This window comes from Protopterus annectens, chromosome 2.part0 (genome assembly GCF_019279795.1).
Source record: "Protopterus annectens isolate FY-2018-M chromosome 2.part0, PAN1.0, whole genome shotgun sequence".
NCBI classification, from domain to species: Eukaryota; Metazoa; Chordata; order Ceratodontiformes; family Protopteridae; genus Protopterus; species Protopterus annectens.
Window position 1 is genome coordinate 824,673,484 of NC_056728.1, and position 21,460 is coordinate 824,694,943.

Here is a 21,460-nt window from a genome sequence, read left to right on the forward strand (position 1 = left end):
CACAAAACACAGGTGAAATTATGCATACAACTTACTACCAGTCCAGGGATTCAAACTGTGGTTGTTTGTGCAGAAAATACAACAAAAGGTTTTGTGTTTCATCAGAGCAAGCTATTGAGAAATTGTTGTCTTTTCCTTGAATGTTTTCTGTCTAATTCTTCTCAGTTGTACAATATGAGCTTGTAATTACGACATTCTTATACATACATTCCTATACATACCTTTTTGACATAGCACAGTGTGGAAAACAGTGGTTAACACAACATCACTATTCACATATCAGATCTTGGTGGATGAAACATTTCATATCAATTAATCTCGTGTCTTACAGAGGCACTAACTTTGTCAGATGAAACTTGACTGTTTAATGCTTTCAGAGCTATAGTTGCTGTTCATAACCTGTACAAATTTCAATTCATACAATGCCAAAGTAAACACAACCAGTCCAGGGTGTTATTGACAGGCACTTACAGTTTTATTTATATATAACCTACATGATACTATTACTGTAATATTGTCTGGTTTATTCAGTAGAAACCATATCCATTTTTAATACTGCAAAGTGACATTCTACTCCTTTATAGTTATTTGGTATGAATACTACAAGGTAGCTTGTTACTTACCAGCCTCGTGACACAGCCTTTGCAACCTGCTTGCATGGGCTTCCTGGTTCACAGCCCACTCAGCTGGAGCTGTAAAGAAGATAGAGAAACATTTATGCATACCTATCCATCACATACACAGGCTGGACTTTGGTAAACAGTTATTGATATTAACACTTACACACACCTGGGACATTCCTCTGCCATGCATCTTGGAACCACTGGTCCAACAGCTCACTCTTCCTCTGCTTCAAGTCAGCAAAGTGGTGCCGGACCTGGTCACCAGTTCGAGGGATGCCAGTAACTCTGGTGAGATTACGGGCCAGACTTTCCCAGGCCTCTGCTTTGTACTGGGAGCCCTGGTACTTGTCCTGCAGCAGTCTCATATCATGTTTTTTTAAGAAGAGTCCTACCATGACCCTGGACTCCTTTATTTCCCAGCAATGTACCTGAAAGTGCACACCCTCTCCATCACCAGGCATAGTGCCTACAGTAGGGAGCTACAAATGGTTATGCATTCCCATCTGCAAGGTTTAAATACGGCTAATTTCCCACCCTTTGCTGTGTTTGGATGGTTTTGAATATGCTAACCGGGCAAACCTGCTTAGCTGGTATAAGTATTGCTTAGAGGGGTAGATGCTAAGCACTGCTTACCAGTGTGCAAATCCACTTAGTTACACTAATTCTTGCTTAGAATTTACATTTAAGCAATGCTTATACGGGCTAAGCATAGCTGAGCACAAGTTAACATTGTTCAGCTTTCCTTTTACAGACTATCAGCATTGTGGGGTTGATTCCTCATAAATTACATATTATGATATGTATGTCTACCTTCCATAACATCCCCCTATGTGCTTTCATTACAATACATTATTTTGTGGCTATGCTGTATGGGACACTTGTGTTTCTATGGGGGTTTCATATCTGTACTTCACTGACACCTCATATTTGGACCTGCTACACTACCTTGGTTAACAAATATATATATTATTCACTACCTACTGATAAAATATATTTTCATGCTTTTTTAAGCGATAAAAAATGAATGGATTTAATGGGGACTTGAACCACGCATGCCTGCTTGTTAAGCAAAAGGTGCAACCACTACACTATTTCACTTTAAAATGCTCTGGCCATATATTTGTATTTAGCTCATTAGGATATGTAAGCTAGGATGAGCATAGCTGCACGACACACACTCCCAATCAGCTAGGCTTAAACTTTATTGCGGACAGGAAAAAAAATACATATGTGTTTTATTTTTTACTGTAGGGGTTGCACATTGCTTTCTGCACCATTATCTGTGTATTGCTCTTACAAACTTAGAAAGTTGATAGAATAAACAGGTTTTGCATTAGATTAATGTTTTAGTCCTGTGGAGTCAGGGAGGTACATTTTAGGAAGCACACACCAAAATATATGAGTCAACTTTCTGTACACATTTCAAAAATAGTTGATAGGTAAGCTCCACAGTCTAACAGGTATCCGCAGACACTTTTGCTGCTTTTGTATTGTCGTACGGTAACTCTGGAGTGCAGGGGGGGGGCGTGTATATTGCAAGAGCACTGCTCTCTGACACACTCCCTGAGCTTGTACACAGACCCATGTCCATGTAAGAATACAGCAGCACACCTTCATGCATATGCAGGGCACACTGCTGTTCTATACGGACACGGGAAGCTCTGTGTAAGAATAACTTTGTTCTTACACTAAGCGTTGCTGAATCCTGTGGGCTATTTATGACAGAATGAATTAACTGGATATGCAGTACCTTAAAAAATATATTTTTTATTTATCAGAAAAGAAGTACGGAAACATTACAACATACCACCCGAAATATTATATAATTTTCCTTTGCAAAGGAAGGGAGCAGTTCAGGAAAACTGCAAGGTGGAAAACAGCAGCATTATATGGTGACATACAAGCATTTTTAAAGTTATTCAGTCAAGTAGTGCAGTATCAATTATTAAGTAATGAATATTCCAGCAGAAGCATTATATGCATATGTAATTGCAATCCCTAAACAAAACACATAGATACAGTACAGAATTACATACTCCTTACATGCTGCCATTTCCATTCACTGCACAGATCTCAGTTATGTCAGGCATGACTCTTAGTATATGGTAAAAATAAACAGTAAATATATACAAACCATATGAGTAATTATACTTAAAAAATTCTTTAAAGATAGGAGTGACTGTCTGATGTACATTGACAATAGACCATGCACCACACATCATAGCCCACACATAGCACTACGTGTATCTGGGTTTTATTAATGACGCTAACACTTACATGAATATCATGATCCATAGTTATTGCCTAGATGCAACCTGTTTGCCTGCTCAGCCATGTACCTTGCATTAGCCTGCCACATGGGGTCTTTTACTACTGCTGGCCACCAACACTATCTTCAGTCATGGAATGACCTATACTGGGAGCTGCACTGCTATCATGGGGCAGTTCACTACCAGACCAGCACTTGATCATATGGTACAGAATGCAACGCATGGTAAACATCTTGCATGTAGTAGCAAGGTCACACTGTAGGGCACTCCCTAGATTTATCCATGCAATGGAAATTGGCTTTGAGCAGACCAAACACTCAATCAATGATAATATGTATATGAAACAGGGTGATGTTGCATATTTCTTTAGAATCTTCCATAGGGTTCCATATAAGCGTCATCAACCAGGGCTCAAGTGTAGCCTGCATCACTTGGAAAACACAAGAAAAGAAAAGGGTGGAAGAGAGAGACACAAGAGAGGGTAGCTTAGTACTAAGCAATACATTAACCAAGGTGTAACTAATTACACACTTATTGTTAAAAGCTCCACTTACTACTAAGGTGTCCATGGGCATCTGACCATGCAGGAAAAGGTGGTAGAATGAGCTTGTGTGCCAGATATGAGAGTGATGGGTGCTGCCAGGATGTTGGCAGACATGTTGGTGTTGCAATCATATGCATCATACACTACCTGGCAGTTGAAATGGTAGCCCTTCCTGTTTCACTACTCCTCACCATGTGGTCCTGATGGGATATGGGTGCAATCTATTGCTCTAAATACCTCATTGAAATGTGCCATACAGGAGAAGGCACGCATGGTTATGGCTTGGTCCCATGGTGTCACTGGGAGATAAATATAATGATCCACAAGTGCAAAGAGTATGTCAAGGACTGCTGAAGTGTCCTTGAGGTGGAAGCCTGAGATATACCCAATGTGACCCCAGTCTGTCTCTGGAGGATCTCTGTGACAAGGCTAGTGAGGACTTTACATAGTGTCCACAGGGATAGAAAGGCCACCCCCCCCCCCCATTTACTATCTATGGGCCATACATACTCACTAAAGCCATAAAATATCCTTGTTCACTCTACATTTTTCAAAGATGTATTCATTATCAAAGTAATAATGGGTTATTTTTTGTCTATATCTTCACCTTTTTGGCTGGCAAGTGGCACTGGGTGTCTGCAGTTTTGGCTCAACCATGATGAGCAGCTCAACTGAGAAATAGCCAGGCTGGCAGCAACAGCAAACATCTTTGCAAAATGTAAAGTAGATATAAAGGGTGTGATTTCACCTCTGACAATGACATGGAAATGCATAAAAAAACCAGTATGAATCACAAACAAGCAGGGAGAGGGTTTGTTGAATAAGACATTCTACATCCATTTCTCTTAAATCTAATTATTTATTCATTTGCATATGTTTACTGAAAGCTAGTGGGCATAATTGTAACTGACCTCTATGAATTGTGCCTAAACACAATGACCATGAGTACCATCCACAGAGTGGGAAAAGTCTTGTAGATAGAAAGATACAGAGATACAAGAGGGATACATTTATAGCGGCAATACTTAGAGAGCAAAGAAGACAGAGGTCATCTTACTCATCAAAATCAAACCAACTTTATTTTAAGTATAAAATGTTAAGAAATGTAGCATATTGAAGATTTAAACCTATCTGTATAAATAAAATAAAACCAACAACATAAAGAAAACATCACACAGGCATTATGCATATAAATAAAAATGCAGGGCTAAGGCTGGAATTTTGTGTATTCAAACAATACACCCAGAATCTAAAAACTTTATACTATCAGGTTCAGAGTTTTTTGGAGTTGCAAAAGCAGTCATCCATATAAGCATAAATGTAAACGCCTTTCAAAATTAAATGACTAAATGCATAGGGAAGGAATTTGGTTAAAATTTTGGATGCTGTAGAAAAGCCAAATAAGAAAGAAGAAAAAATGTGGTAGTAACTTGTTATCTTGAATCCAAGAAACTCCTGCATGTCTAAGGTGATAAGGAACGTATCGTACAGCAACAGTGGAAGCAAGACATGTAAGGTCATTATTCTGAACTCCAACTCCAGGATGGGTGTCTAGTGGTAGCCTTTCTTTGGTAGTAGAAATAATATTGAATAGTATCTTACAGCAACAGTGGAAGCAAGACTTGTAAGGTCATCATTCTGAACTCCAACTCCAGGATGGGTGTCTAGTGGTAGCCTTTCTTTGGTAGTAGAAATAATATTGAATAGTACGATTTGCCTCTCTTCAAGGAGGGTACTTTCTGGATTGCTTTGCAGTCCAGCAGTTGTTCTATAATTAGTGTAATGAGTAGTGTATGATGAATGTAGTCTTCTGGTCTATAAAGGGATCCATCTGACTGGAGGAAAAAGATCAAACTGAGTGCAACCACTGCATACTACCAACCATCCTCATTTATCTGACGTCAGGAAAAAACACTGTTGTCTAAAAAGAGAAAGTCCCACACCCACCCCCAATGGTATAACAGGGAGGATGAAAGTTAGAGGGTCTTTCAGACAGGCACTGTTAAATTTCTCATTGTTTTAGGGAGGGTATTGCTTCTAGTTGCTGTCTGCTGTGGGCTTGTCTCTCACCCTAAGATTGCAGCTCCTTCTGAAACTCCTATGTTGTTTGTATCGCTCATGCTTTGACTGTTCCTATTTCAGGGTAAATTTAGCCTCTGAAGAATAGCTCCTATACTACATAAGAAATGGCAGGTGAAATAGCTGTTTAACTGGTGATTTCTTACCCCCTTTAACTCTAACTTCTTAATTATGTCTTTGGAATGTGACCCAGAGAAAATGTTCTTGTCTAGGGGTTACAATGAGGGAATGTCCATTCTCACCATCTGGAAGGAACTGGATGTGTAGCCAAACATGACCATTACACACCCTACAATAGTGTCATTGGGACAAACATATACAGTACTATATGCTCACCTTACTAAATATTTTCCTAACTTTTCAGTCAGCAGTATGCTTTTTTAAACTAGTAGAGACTTCATAAATGCCAAGAAACATTTAAGCTATTTCTTTTAAGATATTAACCTGGTACTGCACTTTACGGATCTGGTAATAGATGCACCTGAAATTCAAGGAGGCACATTTATGTACTTTCTCACAAAACCTATCTAAACTTTTACTCCCACTTTTGTTGGGCAGAATAATCTGGGCAAAAACTGATTTATATTTCCTAGAAGCTTCTATAAATTAACAACTGGACCTTGCACAAATGCCTATGTTGTTTTTGGATGTATAAAAGACTGTCAAATGAGCCAGTTCTGTAATGCAGAAGGATAAAGCCCTAAATACAAACAACATAACTTGGAATTGAGTACAGACCTGGGCATTGATGGGGATAACCAGGAAAGGTGGGAATGTAAGGCTGATACTACCTTGCCTGTTCTGGAGGCATGCTACCTGATCACCATCTCTGATAACTCCTGACAGAGGCTAGAAGGTTATGTTTGGCCACAGGTTCAGCCATACACAATGCCTGCAAGCAATATTTGTATTGTAACATGGTGAAATGTGTGTGGAGGAATACACACAGTGCAGTACTTCACTTGCAGTCCTCACTTCAGCAGAATGTAAAATATAGCAAACAACCATTGTGAAAAGCGTATCATATTATTTGACTGCCTGGATGATAGACCATATGGTTGGAAGGTGTGGCGTATAAAATGAATATAAAGAAAGCAACTGTAAAGTTTTTTTGTTTCTTTGTTTGTTTTGGAGCTCAAGGTTGTGACTTTGTTTTCTTGAAAGCACTATGAAACAGATCTTCAAATGACCCAGTGACCAGATGAAAAACAGAAGATCTAGGCTGCTTGAGAATATGGATGTAAAAGATACCATGGCACCTATCAAAATTAGTAAGGGTCCTTTACTTATATACAAAAATAACTCTTATTTACAAAATATATACATATTTGCAATATTTACAAGTATTCAGATATATATATATATATATATATATATATATATATATATATATATATATATATATATATACACATACACACACACACACACACACATATATATATATATATATATATATATATATATATATATATATATATATATATATATATATATATATATAAAACCTCCAGTACCCTCTCTGTCCCACCAGTGCTTCATGCCCTTGCCCAGGTAGCTGACACACCACACACACTTTGAGATAACTATTTATACAACTTCACAGACACTCCTGGGAAAGGCTGACACAGATTCTCTAGCTGTGCCCCTTTACCCAGACTATACGGTAGTAATTCCTGCCACCACCAGCTAATAATTATCAGCTACACAAAGGCCCTTAAAAGGATGTCCAATTATTACTGTGCAATATAATTATCCAATTGGTAATGTGACTATTCACTCTAAAGCTTATTAGAGTGGCTTATTACAATACTCTATACATATGCAATGTACTCTAGAGCTTACTTTGTCTCTACACAAACCAGCCACAGGTTTTTAAAATATTTAATAATAAATAAAACACAAGACAATGCTACTACACCACAGAGAAATCTAAGAGTTCAGAGATCACATAGAAACTTAAAATAATACAGTAGGACAGGTCTGATATCAAAGAAAAACACTTAATCTAACTTTCTAATCTTTAGCTATTCTTAAGAGAAAACAAAGTGCTATAATCCTACTTACATACATAAAAAGCATAAGCAGTGCTGGGGTTGATGGTCCAAGACAAATGCTTGCAGTCTCTCTCTCAACAATAATTTTTAAACTCACTAACAAACAGCACTGCTAAGGCCCTCCCAGATTACATCATTTTGACACTTAGATTTTCCCAGTAGACACATTACATCATTTTGACACTTAGTCTGGAGTTCCCAGGCCACAAACTGCATTATTTAGCAATCTAACACCTGCTAAGGAAACTACAACAATAAAAGACATTTCACATTTATACTCTAACAATTATTCCTTAAGTTAAGACAATAGAAATAATGTGTTCAGCCAGCCGCTTGGGCACCACTTTTTAGATAATTGTAACTTCAAAGAACATTTGAAATGCTTGACTTGGTTTTCCTTACAGCAGATGGCAATGTTGCAACAATCTTGAAGTTCACATTTTACAGTGTTTTCTTTCATTTAAGAACACAAGCCCGTATTTTACATTTATTTATACAAATGATAGAATTATGTATCAAATTCTATTTGACTAGGCTGGCAGCCTTCACCCATCTTTCCCCAATCTTTACAAGGTCTACTACACATGATCAAAATCTCACAAGCTGAATCCCATATGGCCAAGACCATATGATTGACTTCTGATATTTTGATCATGTTAAAAAAACAAAACAAACACTAACCTTCACATTGCTAGCAGGGGGCATGCCCCCCTGCACCTCCTGTGAGGGCTACACACCCACACCTCCTCCAAAATTTAAATATACTAACTTTGAGATTGCACTACAGTGTGGAAGATGGAAATCTTTCCATTCTGCACTTTACGGAGATGCCTGTTCCGCATGGTCGATATTTCAAAAGTCGATCATATGGTCTCGGCTTTGTGAAATGTTGACTATGTGTAGGGGATCCATACACACACACACACACACACACACACACACACACACACACATATATATATATATATATATATATATATATATATATATATATATATATTTATTTATACCAGTCACAAAATGTCCACCACTCTTAAGTCACAACAAGCCTATATATGGCAAAAAGTAAATAGCAAACCACTTTCTTTTCACTTTATTCACTTCATTTTCCTCTTTTTTCCATTTGATAATTAAATCAATTACTTAAATCAATACAAATCAATGCAAACCACATGGCTGATATAAAAATAGCCAAAGACGTGAACTGCTTGGAATGATTGTGGAAACAGATTTGTATATACACATAAATCTGTTTACACAATCATTCCAAATTTTCATCCTTATTAGACCCCACTCCTTTTTCTGTAACTACCATCTGATTTTACTTAATATTGTTGCTAAAATCCATTTACCATTAATTTTATTTATTCTTTCATTCCATATAACCTATATAACATAACATAACTTATCTATTCTTTTAACATATTCTTTACTTCTGTTCTTATAGTATCCATAATCATATCCATGTTTATTTTGTCCATTTCTTTGTATCATCAAAAAAGTATTCTTTACATAGTTTTTCTTATAACATTTTTACTCTTTTACATTTCAAAAAAACATGCTCGCAGTTTCTTCCTAACAATGCAAACATATTCCATCCCTCTTCTTCTTACATGCATATTTATTTTTACTTGCAATTTATCTATTAATCTCCACAAAAATCTTGACCTTCTATTTTCTGATTATACCATTCGCTTCTTATTTTTATAGTTTTAATTTTTTTCATCTGTTAGATTTTCCTGTGGTTTTATATAGCAATGTTTTATCATTACATTCTTATACCATGCTTTTCTATCTTTTTCTATATCATCAATTTTTATTTTCCACAAAAATATTTTTTTCTTGGTAATACTGTATTTCCTTTTTTATACACTCTTTTTCCTTTATACTTTTTTTACCATACCGCAGAATTTATCATACGTATATTTTGCTAGTAATCTCTCATTTTTTTCATTTCATCAGCATATCCATCCATCCATCCTCAACCCTTTTTCCCATTTTGCACATGAGGTTGGGGGTGTCACTTCATTAGTGACAATCATCTCGAGCCAAGGTTTACACTGCCGGGTGATTAGCCCTGCTGCAGTAGTTCATCAGTACCACTCACTCACTCACTCACTCACTCACTCACTCACTCACTCACTCACTCACTCACTCACTCACTCACTCACTCACACACACACTCACACTCATGGCCAGTTTATATACCATTGGGTTAATTAACCCTAAACCTCCTTCATCTTTATTTACATACAAAACTCCTCTTTTACACTGGGTATAATCTAGAACTCTATATAAATGGAAACATTTTCTACAATAATTCCTTTTCAAATATTGTTGGCAACATAAATATACTTAAGTATGCTATTTGTCCTTAACTATTGGATTTATCAAATAAGCCTTTTTTCTGAATGATAATTTATATGTTCTCCAGAAAAGGCATGTTTGATTTATTTATTTTATTGTTATTGTTATTTTCCATTGAATTCTACTCACAGCTTTATTCCCAAATTTTATACGTAACAGAAATTTCATTACCCCCAATCTTTACTACATCACCAAAACCTTTACTTTCCTCTTTATTTAAAGCTATCCTTATCATCTGTATACGATTATTTGTGCAAATCATTATGTTTTATCCAAGTTTTGTTTTTGCAGTTATCTGAATATGTTAACTTAACTGGAATTCTTAACCCTTCAGGTGTTATATAACCCCACCTCCTTCATTTTGTAATTTATTTTATATACTATCACATTTACAACTACTTCAAAGAGTATACAACTCACTGGACATCTCTGTCTTACACCACTCTTCATTTGTACCTCTTGGCTTAACCAGCCATTTAAAAATATTTTTATTTTTTTATTACTGTATGCTGACATACATAATTTCCTAACCTCCTCACTTGTATTATATTCTTTCATTATAACCCATAAGATTTCATGTCCAGTTTTGTCAAATGCCTTATCAAGGTTTCCTATCATGATTCTCGCTTTTTCTTTTCTGTTCATAATATCATCCACAGTTTCTCTATCATTAATAATTCTTGACAAACCTTCCTGTTTATACTATATATGCTGTTTTTCACAATATTTCCCATTTTAGCTTAAAATCTCTTTGTATTATTTTTGTAAAGATCTTAAATCATTATTATTCAATACTACTGGTCTCCAGTTTTTATTTCTCTTTTATCTTTCTTCTTCCATATGAATGTAAGCTTTCTACTACATAATTCTTTATACATAAATCCTTCATTTAACCATTCACTCAAAATCTTTAAAAAATATTTTTCCAGTCCCTTAAGTGTTTATACATTTCATACCCTACGCCATTTGAGCCAGCAGCCAAATCTATATTTACTTGTCCTAATACTTTATCTAGCTCATTTAAAGAAATTTCCTTTTACAAATCTTTATTCTCTTCTTCTATTTGTTTTCTTACTTTCCATATTTTTTCACAACCTTCTTTTTCTCTTTAAACATTTCTTGTACATACTGTACTACATTGTTTATAATCTTTGCTTGAGTTCTTTCTATTACTCCTTTTACATTTTTTATTTCTCTCATTATACTACCATCTTCCTTAACTGATCTGCTTAAGTAACTTGATACATCTTCTCTCTTTCCTTGTAAAAACTATCTTTGTTTATATAACAATTCTTGTATTTCTTCTTAATATCATTCATATAATTATTTTTCTTTGTCAAAGTACTTTGTATCATTATGTTCTAAATCTTCCAATGCTTCGTAATATGTTCTTTTATATTTTTCTTTCTCTACTTTTCTCACATTATATTGCCACTGTAAAAACATATTTTATATTTTTCCTTAAATATTGTCCACCATTCAGACCAATTTTTATAAAATATTCTGACAGCAATATATTTCCATAATTGTATTATTAATCTCTTTCCTTCTTTATTCTATGCTTTCTCATTTATCCTTTTTGTTCCTTTGCCTATTTTTATATATTCTGTTTTCTTTTATCTCTAGCCATATTGCAAGATGATCAGAAAATCCTGTTTCAACTGCCTCCCCTTCTCCTATAACTAAACATTCTGATACTATAAAATAATACATTTCAATTCTATACATACTCCTTATGTAAGTCCATGAATTTTTATCCCAGAGTTTTAACTTAACACATTTTATAACTTTGAACATTCTTCTTATATCATTTTCTTTCTTTTTATGCACCTCTTAAGTCACAATTGCAGTCTCCTGTTATTATAATATTCATATTTATGACTACATAGTCTAAAATCTGACAAAATAAATGTTCCTTTTCTTTACAGTAAGTATAAGCAAACAATTTTATAATTCTGTAGACTTGTTCTTTCCATTTTAAATCTACCATGGTCATACTTCTCAACCATAGCATGATTGCATATCAAATAACTCCTCCCACTTCCAGTAAGATTGCAGTGTATCTCCAATTCGAAACACAAGTTTAAAAAAATGAGAGTTACAGAGTGATGCAAAATTAAAAGACTGTCACTCACTGTTCTACAAAGTCTTTACTAGCACATACTTTACTTTATAAAATTAACTATGAAATCACCACAAGGAAAAGGGAATTCCTCATATTGAAATCAATATGTAATTCTGATAAGCTGTGCATTCTTGTAAAGCTGATTGTTCCACAGGTGGGCAGCTCAGAAACTTTGCTATAAAACTGTTATTGAGGAAGAAATACTATAACAATGGAGTACTGCTCATATTTCCCAGACTTATTCTGCAACTCAGACTTGGACAGTTTACCAAAAGGAAAAATAAGGCAATACAGTTTTATCTTATAGTTAGGAACTTTGATTTTAGCAGTTTTCACAAGCTTTATAACTATGTCCACCAACCAGACAGTGCTCCAGGATTACACCAGTAAATAAGCAGTTGTGCCTAATAGACTTACCCAAGGTTAACAAAGAATAACATCATAAAAGAAAAAAATACATTAAACAAATGAGATACATTATGTTTCACTTCAACATGACTTGTCTGTACTGGATTGTAGCTGATATGTCATTTACACATGATAAATTTAAAAATGACAAATGCGGGATAAAGCTTTTTCAAAACTAGTTTTGCTGAAAAACTAAAATAATGTTAAACAGCACATTTCTTGTGTTAACTTACTATATCAGCAGGTGGCAGCACTGCTTAAGCAACATAGTTCACTTTGCCTAGCTACTTAAAAAAAAATAAAAATAAAAAAAAAGACAGACTAATTTTTTATCAGGATTTCTGACGTGAGGGTAATTTAAACTAATTAGCAAAACACCACACTAAAAAACAAAAAAACAAAAAAAAATCCATGTAGCTTTACATAAAGCATGTTTGTCCTATAAAGAAACTTTTGTCCATTTAGCACAGTGCATATTCTGTAGGGCTAAAGTGATCTTTGACATACATTTTGAGATGGTTAAATGAGACATAAAGACTCACAGTACCATAGGTCTCAACCTCTTAAGAGGCCAGTGTGGAACACAGACCCTAGCAATGTATGACAAGTACTCAAAATGTGGAGCACCCTATTTTCGGACTACACAAAAATGCACAATTTCCATGCAGCCTTGACAAATCTGAGCAGAATCATGGACAAATCCAGAATTGATAAGGAATGCTTAAAATATTTATACTATTTTGAGCAGAATCACAGACAAATCCGGAATTAATAAGGAACACTTAAAATATTTATACTATTACCTTGTCATTGACAAAATAAGAACATGTGAATTAATATATATTTTCTGAAATAACAAAAGTTTATCATTTTAATTTGTCATTAAGTGTAATTTACAATCTTCTCCAAAAGTCACCAGTTTTAGAAAGGATTAAAAAGGACAGTTGTAAAACTGGAGTCAAAATAAGGGACTGGTCAATACATAAATAAAGTAAGGAAAGTATAATGAATAAAAATGAAATAACCAAAATCTGACACTTTAACTTTTACAGATAAACCCTGGCAAAGCAAACTTCAGCTCTTTTAGTAGACCCTTTTAGTCTTCTATCAGGTTGTTTGGTAGTGTGGTACACCATCACTGAACCCTGATGCACTACAGCAGCTGTCTGGTACCTAACACTGTCTCCCACTGGTAATCCTCCATCCACACATATCTTTCAACCTATTAAAACCAGAAATCTGGACAAAGCCATAAATAATGGGGGACAAAGGACCAAAAATGGGGACAATTTTAATTATTTCCTTTACAAACATAGAATGTTGATAAAATAACAGGTTTTGTGTTAATATATATTTTCTGAAGGGAATGAAGTCTGAAATTCAAATGCCTGTCATTATTTTCTGACTTCAGTGCTCAATGCTTTTCCAGCGATTTACCAGAAAAACAACATTTTATGAGGTCCATACCAAAAATATGATGCAAAAATTTGGACATTCTGAAAAAATCTGTATAGCTGAGAGGTATTCACAGCACAGTCAATTGAATCCTCAAGTCTGGATGAGGAAACCATAAAGCCATAACATCCCTCCTTGGAATAAAAATGATAATCGCTATCACTCTGTGTCCTGCAATACCATTTTTTTGAAGGCATTGCAGTGGGGCGGATATTAGTAGCAGAATGTAACTAGCTGAACTATCTGCATTTTAGCTCCCTTTACCTTAGCAGCATTGACTTGATTGGCTTGTATACCACAATTTTGATTGGCTATAATTGTGTTATATGAACCAATCAAAAATCACAAAGTAGAGCTAGAACTTTTCAATTCAGAACAGCGGAACAGTGGGCTGGGTCAATGTTAAATGCAGAGCATTCCATACAATCCAGAGCACTTGGTTGCTTAGCACAATAATCGCATAAATTTGCTTTTTGTGGAGCCTTGTGATCATGAAAACCAGCAACTCTCTTTGACTGGGACAGTCCTAAGATCACATAATTTGAAATATCTCAGTGTTTCTTAACAGCTAGAGGTGTAATTCTTGAAGCTGTGGAAAAGCTTCTTAAACCCACTTATTGGTATAACTTTCTAAATGTTCTTCAGTGAGCTTTAAGAAGCCAAAATGCTCAGTAACGTGCTGTGTACTTACCAAGAACTGAACCGATGACTTTTTTAACCAGATGTTCTGATTCAGAGCTTGAATTTAGCTGCATAAACTACATCTTGTAATGGGGATCTGAATGTTGAATATAATAACTTCATTATGCTCTGACTGTTGAGATAGAACAAGATATTGTGATTTAAAGAGACCGCTCAGAATTTTGTGATACCTTATTATTTTAAGATAAAATTTGGTATTTTCTGCCAAAACGGGACAGTTGATAGGTATGACAATAGTTAATCTTCCATTTTTTGCTAAAGTTACATCAAATATCTTTACTGTATTTTCACAGAATACAGCTATTCCAAAATATCTCTCATTTCCCAATTTCCAGATTATCCTTCCTCCCCATAGTTTCTCTGTTTGTAATCTTACTTCATTTGTTAAATATCTTGCATCTTCTAATATAACTACATCTGTATCACAGGTATTACACCACTCCAAAATTCCTATTCTTCTTACTATATTCTTAAAACTATTCACATTTACAAAAAGCATTCTAAAATTTTAATTTTACCTTTGATTCATGGTTTCATAAACTCATAGCTAATTACTGGGCTAGTTTTCTTAATAGACCATTTTAAGTGCAACTAATCTTTTTCCCAGGGTGAAAATCAGCACTGTACTTTGTGTTCATGAGTCAAACACCTTAACCATTATACCAACCCCCAGCCTATAGTTGCATATATTCTTTTTCACCCATTTCCTTTCTTTTTTTCTATTGTACTCATCCCTTTAAATCATCTTGTCTGTCTTTTACCCTTTTACAAATAGAATTCTTTTCTCCCTTTTACTATCTCACTTTTTATGTCTTCTAAAGTACTTATTTCAGAACCTTTTAGTATAGCCTCTTTATTATTTTTTCTCATCCATTTTGTCTTATATTTTTACTGTTTCTAAACTTTCTTCTCTTTGTTCAATTTCTTCTCTTTCTTTTTCTTTCTCTTTACAGTTATTTTCATTTTTGCACCCCATTTGTAAATGCCCAATTTTGTTACATTTCTAACACTTCAATTCACATGTTTTGAATCATGTCCCCAGAAATATAACATTTTTTTATAAAATGCCATTCTTTTCCACAAAAAAAAGTTTTGGGTTGTCCCCAGTATTTTACAATACCCCTATTCCCCACAACATTTATTATGGTTGGTATATGTATATTTTTTTTCTTATTTTTAACACAATATTATAACTTCAGCCACTAGTCCATAAATCCCCTTTGTCATAAACTTTTGCAATGCCCGGTACTTCTTTACATAAAGCTTTCAAAGTCCTTTCAAAGTCTCTCTTTCTACCCCTCTTCTTTTTTGTTTCCCTGTTAAATGCTTTTATAATATAAAGATTTCATGGGTAACAGTCTTTATTTTTTTCATATTCTTCAAGAAACATTTCTATTGAAAAAAATGGATTTATATTAGAAGAGCAAAAGCTGAAAACAGAGAATGCTCTTATGTTGAATTGAAAAAATGAAACCACAAAATGTCAAATGCACGGAACAGCAATTTGTTTCCCAGGGAAAATAAATTACTGCTCCAAAAAAAGGTCTTTGCCTCCACATCCCCAACTTAAATATACCAACTCCAAGATCGCACCACAGTGGAGGAAATGGCAAAGTCCCGAGAATGGCCAAGCAATTTTTTTCCCTAGGAAAAAAAAAATCGCTGTTCCAGCCATTCGACATTATGTTGTTTCGCTTTTTTAGGTTTGACATGAGAACATTCACTGTTTTCAGCTTTAGCGCTTCTAATATCGACCCAAAAAACAGTCTCAAATATAATGTCGCAAAATGTCTCTGTTAATAAGAATAAATGCTCTTACCTCATGTGGTTTTGTACCCAAAGGAGCTATTAAATTCTCCCATACTTCATACCTGTCCATTTCTTTGTCATCTTTACTTTGAATCCTTACCACATGCTTCCATTTTTCATTTTCTTCTGCCTTCTTTTCTGCTACTCCACGTTTGCCTTCTTTTACTTTCTCTGCATATGTTTTCTTTTACATCTCACCACTATTTTTCAGGATCTCTGCATGTTCCTTTTGAATTTCCTCCATAATGTCCAACCCCCCCTAGGAAAAGTACAGTTGTGTACACTTACCATAAATGTAGATGTTCGAGTGTCTTCACTGTTGCAGTCATGGCTGTAGGGTTCTCCCTTGCCGGCAGGCAGTCCTCGGTTGGCCAGAATCCCAAAGTCTGGGTCTGGCGTTGGCTGTTCAGCCATGCTCCCTGACGTCAGAGCACCAGGAGTACAAAGTTGACAGCCGACGCCATGTTCTCCAGTTTTTCTTGCCCCAGATGTCAGGTGCTCCAAAATTAGTAAGATCCCATACCCTTTGCAAATACACCTCAAAAGAAGGGTGAAGAAGGGAACCACACAAAAGAAAAAATAAGAGGGGACAGGAGGGAGGGAAACCCAGACTGCAACAGTGAAGACACTCGAACATCTACATTTATGGTAAGTGTACACAACTGTACTATGTTCATCGTGTTTCACTGTTGCAGTCATGACTGTAGGGTTGAATCCCAAAGCAGAATAAAAGGGAGGTGGTCATAAAGAAGAGGGGGTGGCTAAAAGGCCCTGCAAGGCAGCAGAAGCAAAGCCTGCCCTAGACTTAGAGTAAAGAGGTAGATTGTAGTGCTTGGAAAAAGTATGCACTGAACTCCAAGTTGCAGCTTCCAAAATGTCTTTGGTAGGAACTCCTCTGAGGAAGGCAGCTGAAGTAGCAGCAGCTCTGGTAGAGTGAGTCCTTATACTCCCTGGGATTTGCTTTCCATGATGTGAATAACAAAATCTGATTCCATGAACAATCCATTTAGAAATGGTCTGTTTTGAAATAGCTTTACCTTGGGAACTTAAAGCATAAGAAACAAACAATTGCTCTGATTTCCTAATGTCCTTGGTTCTGTCCAGGTAAAAACGTAGTTGTCTGTGTACATCCAAGGAATGCAAGATCCTTTTCCCCTTATTTTGAGGACTGGGGAAAAAAGTTGGCAAGTGAATAGTTTAATTTAAAGCCACTTTGGAAACCACCTTAGGCATGAAAGAAGGATTAGTCCTTAAAGACACCCTGTCTTGATGAAAAATAATATAAGGTTCCACAGCCATGAGAGCTTGCAACTCTAAAACTCTCCTGGCAGAGGGCAGGGCTAACAGAATGGCTGTCTTCCAAGATAAAATCTTGATGACAGAAGTGGCAGCAGGCTCAAAAGGAGGTAAGGTGAGTTTTTCCAAAACATAGTTGAGATCCCAAGCAGGAATGGGAAGAGATCTAGGGTGCCTTAAGTTTTTAGCTCCTCTGAGAAACTGTCTCATGAGCTGATGGGAAAAGATAGGAGGGTCTGTATTATAATGAGCAGAAATAGCCGAAGCATGGATCTTTATGGAAGAGAAAGAGAGACCCTTATGTAAGAGGTCTATCAGGTAAAGTAAAATCAGAGGAATGTTAGGAATAAGAGGATCTGAATCCTGAACCTGCATCCAGGTGCAAAATCTTTTCCATTTCCCTGCATAAGATTTTCTAGTGCTAGGACGTCTGGCTTCTAAAATGACATCCATAACCTGCTTGGGTAGGAAAGAATGAATCAAGGACCCTGGATTAACCAGGCCGCCAGGCTGAGAGTTTTGACATGGGAGTGCAGAACCTGACCCTGGTGCTGGGACAGAAGGTTCGAAGTCTGTGGTAATACCCAAGGGGGCTCCAGACAAAGGTTTTTCAGAGTTGGGTACCAAAATTGCCAAGGCCAATTTGGGGCCAGCAAAATTATCATCCTGGGCTTGTCCTGTTTGATCCTTAATAACACCCGTGGAAGAAGAGGTAGGCATACCCCGAGAGGTTTCTCCAACTGAATGATAGTGCATCCACTTTCCAAGCTAGTTTGTGGAAAGTCCTGGTGCAAAAAATCTGTAGTTGATGATTGAGATGGGATGCAAAGATGTCTATGTGAGGACATCCCCAGACTGCTGTAATCATCCGGAATATTTCGGTGTCCAGCATCCATTCGTGTGGATCTGACAGGTTTCTGCTCAGACTGTCTGCCAGGAAGTTTTGCTTCCCTGGTAGAAATTGAGCTTGAAGGTCCAGTTTGCAAGCTAGAGCTGTGTTCCATAGATTCATAGCTAGTCTACAAAGGGGATAGGAATGAGATCCCCCTTGCTTGTTTATGTACCACATAACTGTGGTGTTGCCTGTCTGTATTAGTAGCTGTCCTGGTTGTAGAAGATTCCTGAAGGCCAATAGAGCATTCTGTATGGCTAACATTTCCTTTAAATTGATATCCAGGAGCTTCTGATCCTTTGTCCAAAGGCCCTGCAGACAATTGCCCTGAAAATGGGATCCCCATGCATAATCTGAAGTGTCCGTGGTTAGTATCTGAGTGGCTGGAGGCAGACTGAAGGGTTTTCCTATGTTTAGAGTACATGCCTTGGACCACCAAAGGAATTCCTTTTGGAGACAAGGCAGGATGGTGATCTGTATGTCTAAACTGTGGCAATGCTGAGACCATACACCTTTTAGGTACCACTGAATTTTCCTCATATGTAGTCTTGCATATGGTACGAGATGGATGCAGGAGGCCATGTAACCCAAAGCCTGCAGGAATTTCCTTGCAGAAAGATGAGTTAAAGTTGCCAAGGTTTTGAAAGTTGAAGCCAGCTGTAATTGTTTTTTGGATGCCAGAAATGCCATCTGAGTTGTGGTGTTTAGAAGAGCACCCAGAAAAGTTAGCTGTTGTGAGGGTGCCAAATTTGACTTTTTTATAGGTTCATAGGTTCATAGGTTTATACTAGGCTATCTGCCCTAAGGCATTTATAAGCCTAGCCCAGAGCTTTAGTGGCGCATGCACCCCTTATGTTAAAAAAAAATACTGTGCCCATTAGTTTGTTGCTCCTAGCAGTGACACAGACACAGATTCCCAAACCTCCCACGAGATCTCCCATCCCCACCCGGTCAAAGATTTCTGACAGAGCCAGTATTTAAGCTGGTAAGTTTCTCTATAATACCAGTGGGGGTATGTGTTGCAGCTTTTGCAAGGCTATGTCTCTTTTCATGTAGTCCAGGGAGGTATCGCCCAGGTCTGCGTTCACACCAGCATGGACAATGACTGTGTCATTGTTGTTGCTGTGGTGGACCTGATGTTTTGTTTGTTGTGGCACAAACTGGACAGGAGAGGATGCCAGCATCTGGCCCCGCCGACATGCTAGAGAAATTAAAGTTAGGGGTGAACTCTGGAGAGAGGACTTAGTAGTGGAAAGGTACTCCTGGGGGGGGGGGGGGACTAGTGAGGACTTTTGTATAATACAGAAGTGCTGCCTGAAAAGAAGATGCCTTTAAGACAAGTGTGCTGCTTTTTTTTACAGAGAATCCCAGGAACTTGAGAAGGTTCTGAACAAATTCTAGATGCTGGAGTAAGACATCCTTGCTGTCTGTCTGAATTAGACAATCATCCAGATAAGGGTAAATTTGAATTCCCTTGAGTCTGCAATAAGCTACTACTGGAGCCAGGCATTTGGTGAAGACCCTGGGTGCAGTAGACAATCCAAAGGGCAGCGCAGAGAATTGATAGTGCCTCGATCCGGCCCTGAACCTGAGGTATTTTCGGCATTTCTGCCTGATGGGAATGTGTAAATATGCCTCCTTTAAATCCAAAGTTACCATCCATGCATTTTTGGTCAGCATTGGAAGTAGCTGCTATAGAGTAAGCATCTTGAATTTTGGTATCTCTAGAAAAGTCTTCAAGACTGACAGGTCCAGAATGGGTCTCCATGAGTTTTGCTTTCTGGGGACTAGAAAGAGTCTTGAGTATAAACCTTGTCCCATCTCTGAAAGTGGAACCAGTTCTATGGCTTTCATAGCCAAGAGAGCCTCCACCTGGTTTAAGGCCTCTAACCATTGGTGTTTTGGAAGATCCGGCCATCCACTTGGTCTTGGTAGGGTATGAAAATGGAATTTGTAACCTCTTGAAACCACATCCAGAACCCACTTGTCTTGGGTTATATGAGTCCAATTTAGGTGAAAAAGAGAACGTTTTCCTCCGAGTGGGGCTTCCACGCAAGAATTTCCTGCAGCCCAACAGAGGGAATCATTGAGCCTGCTTTCTATGAGCTTGCAACCTGTCCTCTCCTCCCCTAGGGGTGGAAGCAGTCCACTGTCTTGGTCTATAAGAGGCTTGTGTTTGAGGCCTTCCTCGGGAGTGTCTGTATCTACCCCTCTGAGGCCTGTCTGGATTGGGAAAGGACCAATTTTTTGTAGGCCAATTCCTACTAAATCTGGATGGCTGTACTTGTAAGAAATCCTTAACCGTTTGCATGGATTTTGCCTTGTCCTCCATCTTCTTTATCACCTCTTCAGCCTTAGGTCCAAACAAAACATTATGCTCAACAGGAGCATCCAATAACTTAGCTTTTACTTGATCTGGCAAGCTTTGTTCCTTTAACCAAGCATGCCTTTTAATGACTGTACCAGAGGCAGCAGCCCTACAAGAAGCCTCCAAGGCATCAAATCCACAGTGTAAACCATGCTTCCCAACTTGTTCAGTGGCATGCATTAAGTCATGTAATTCCTTATCATCTGCACAGGCAGAAATGGAAGTTAGCTTTTGCTTCAAAACAGACAGAAGAAATTGCTGGTATTTCAGCATATGAAATTGACAGTTTAAAGCCCTAATAGATAAAGTAGCAGAAGTGTACACTTTTTTGCCCCATCTTTCTAAAGATCTGGAATCCTTCTCAGTGGGAATGGGGTTTTTAGCAGTAGCAGCCTTAATCACCTTAGGACCCTGAGAAATGGTTTCAGGATCAGAAGTAGGATTCTTGTACAAAAACTGGTGGGA

General features: G+C 37.0%; 1 protein-coding gene across 1 annotated transcript in view; it reads right to left on the reverse strand.

Annotated features, from left to right (window-relative positions):
• The window catches only part of CARM1 (coactivator associated arginine methyltransferase 1), a 1,187,823-nt gene that overhangs the window by 480,966 nt on the left and 685,397 nt on the right, over nt 1-21,460 (reverse strand). The gene's annotated exons all lie outside the window — the stretch shown is intronic.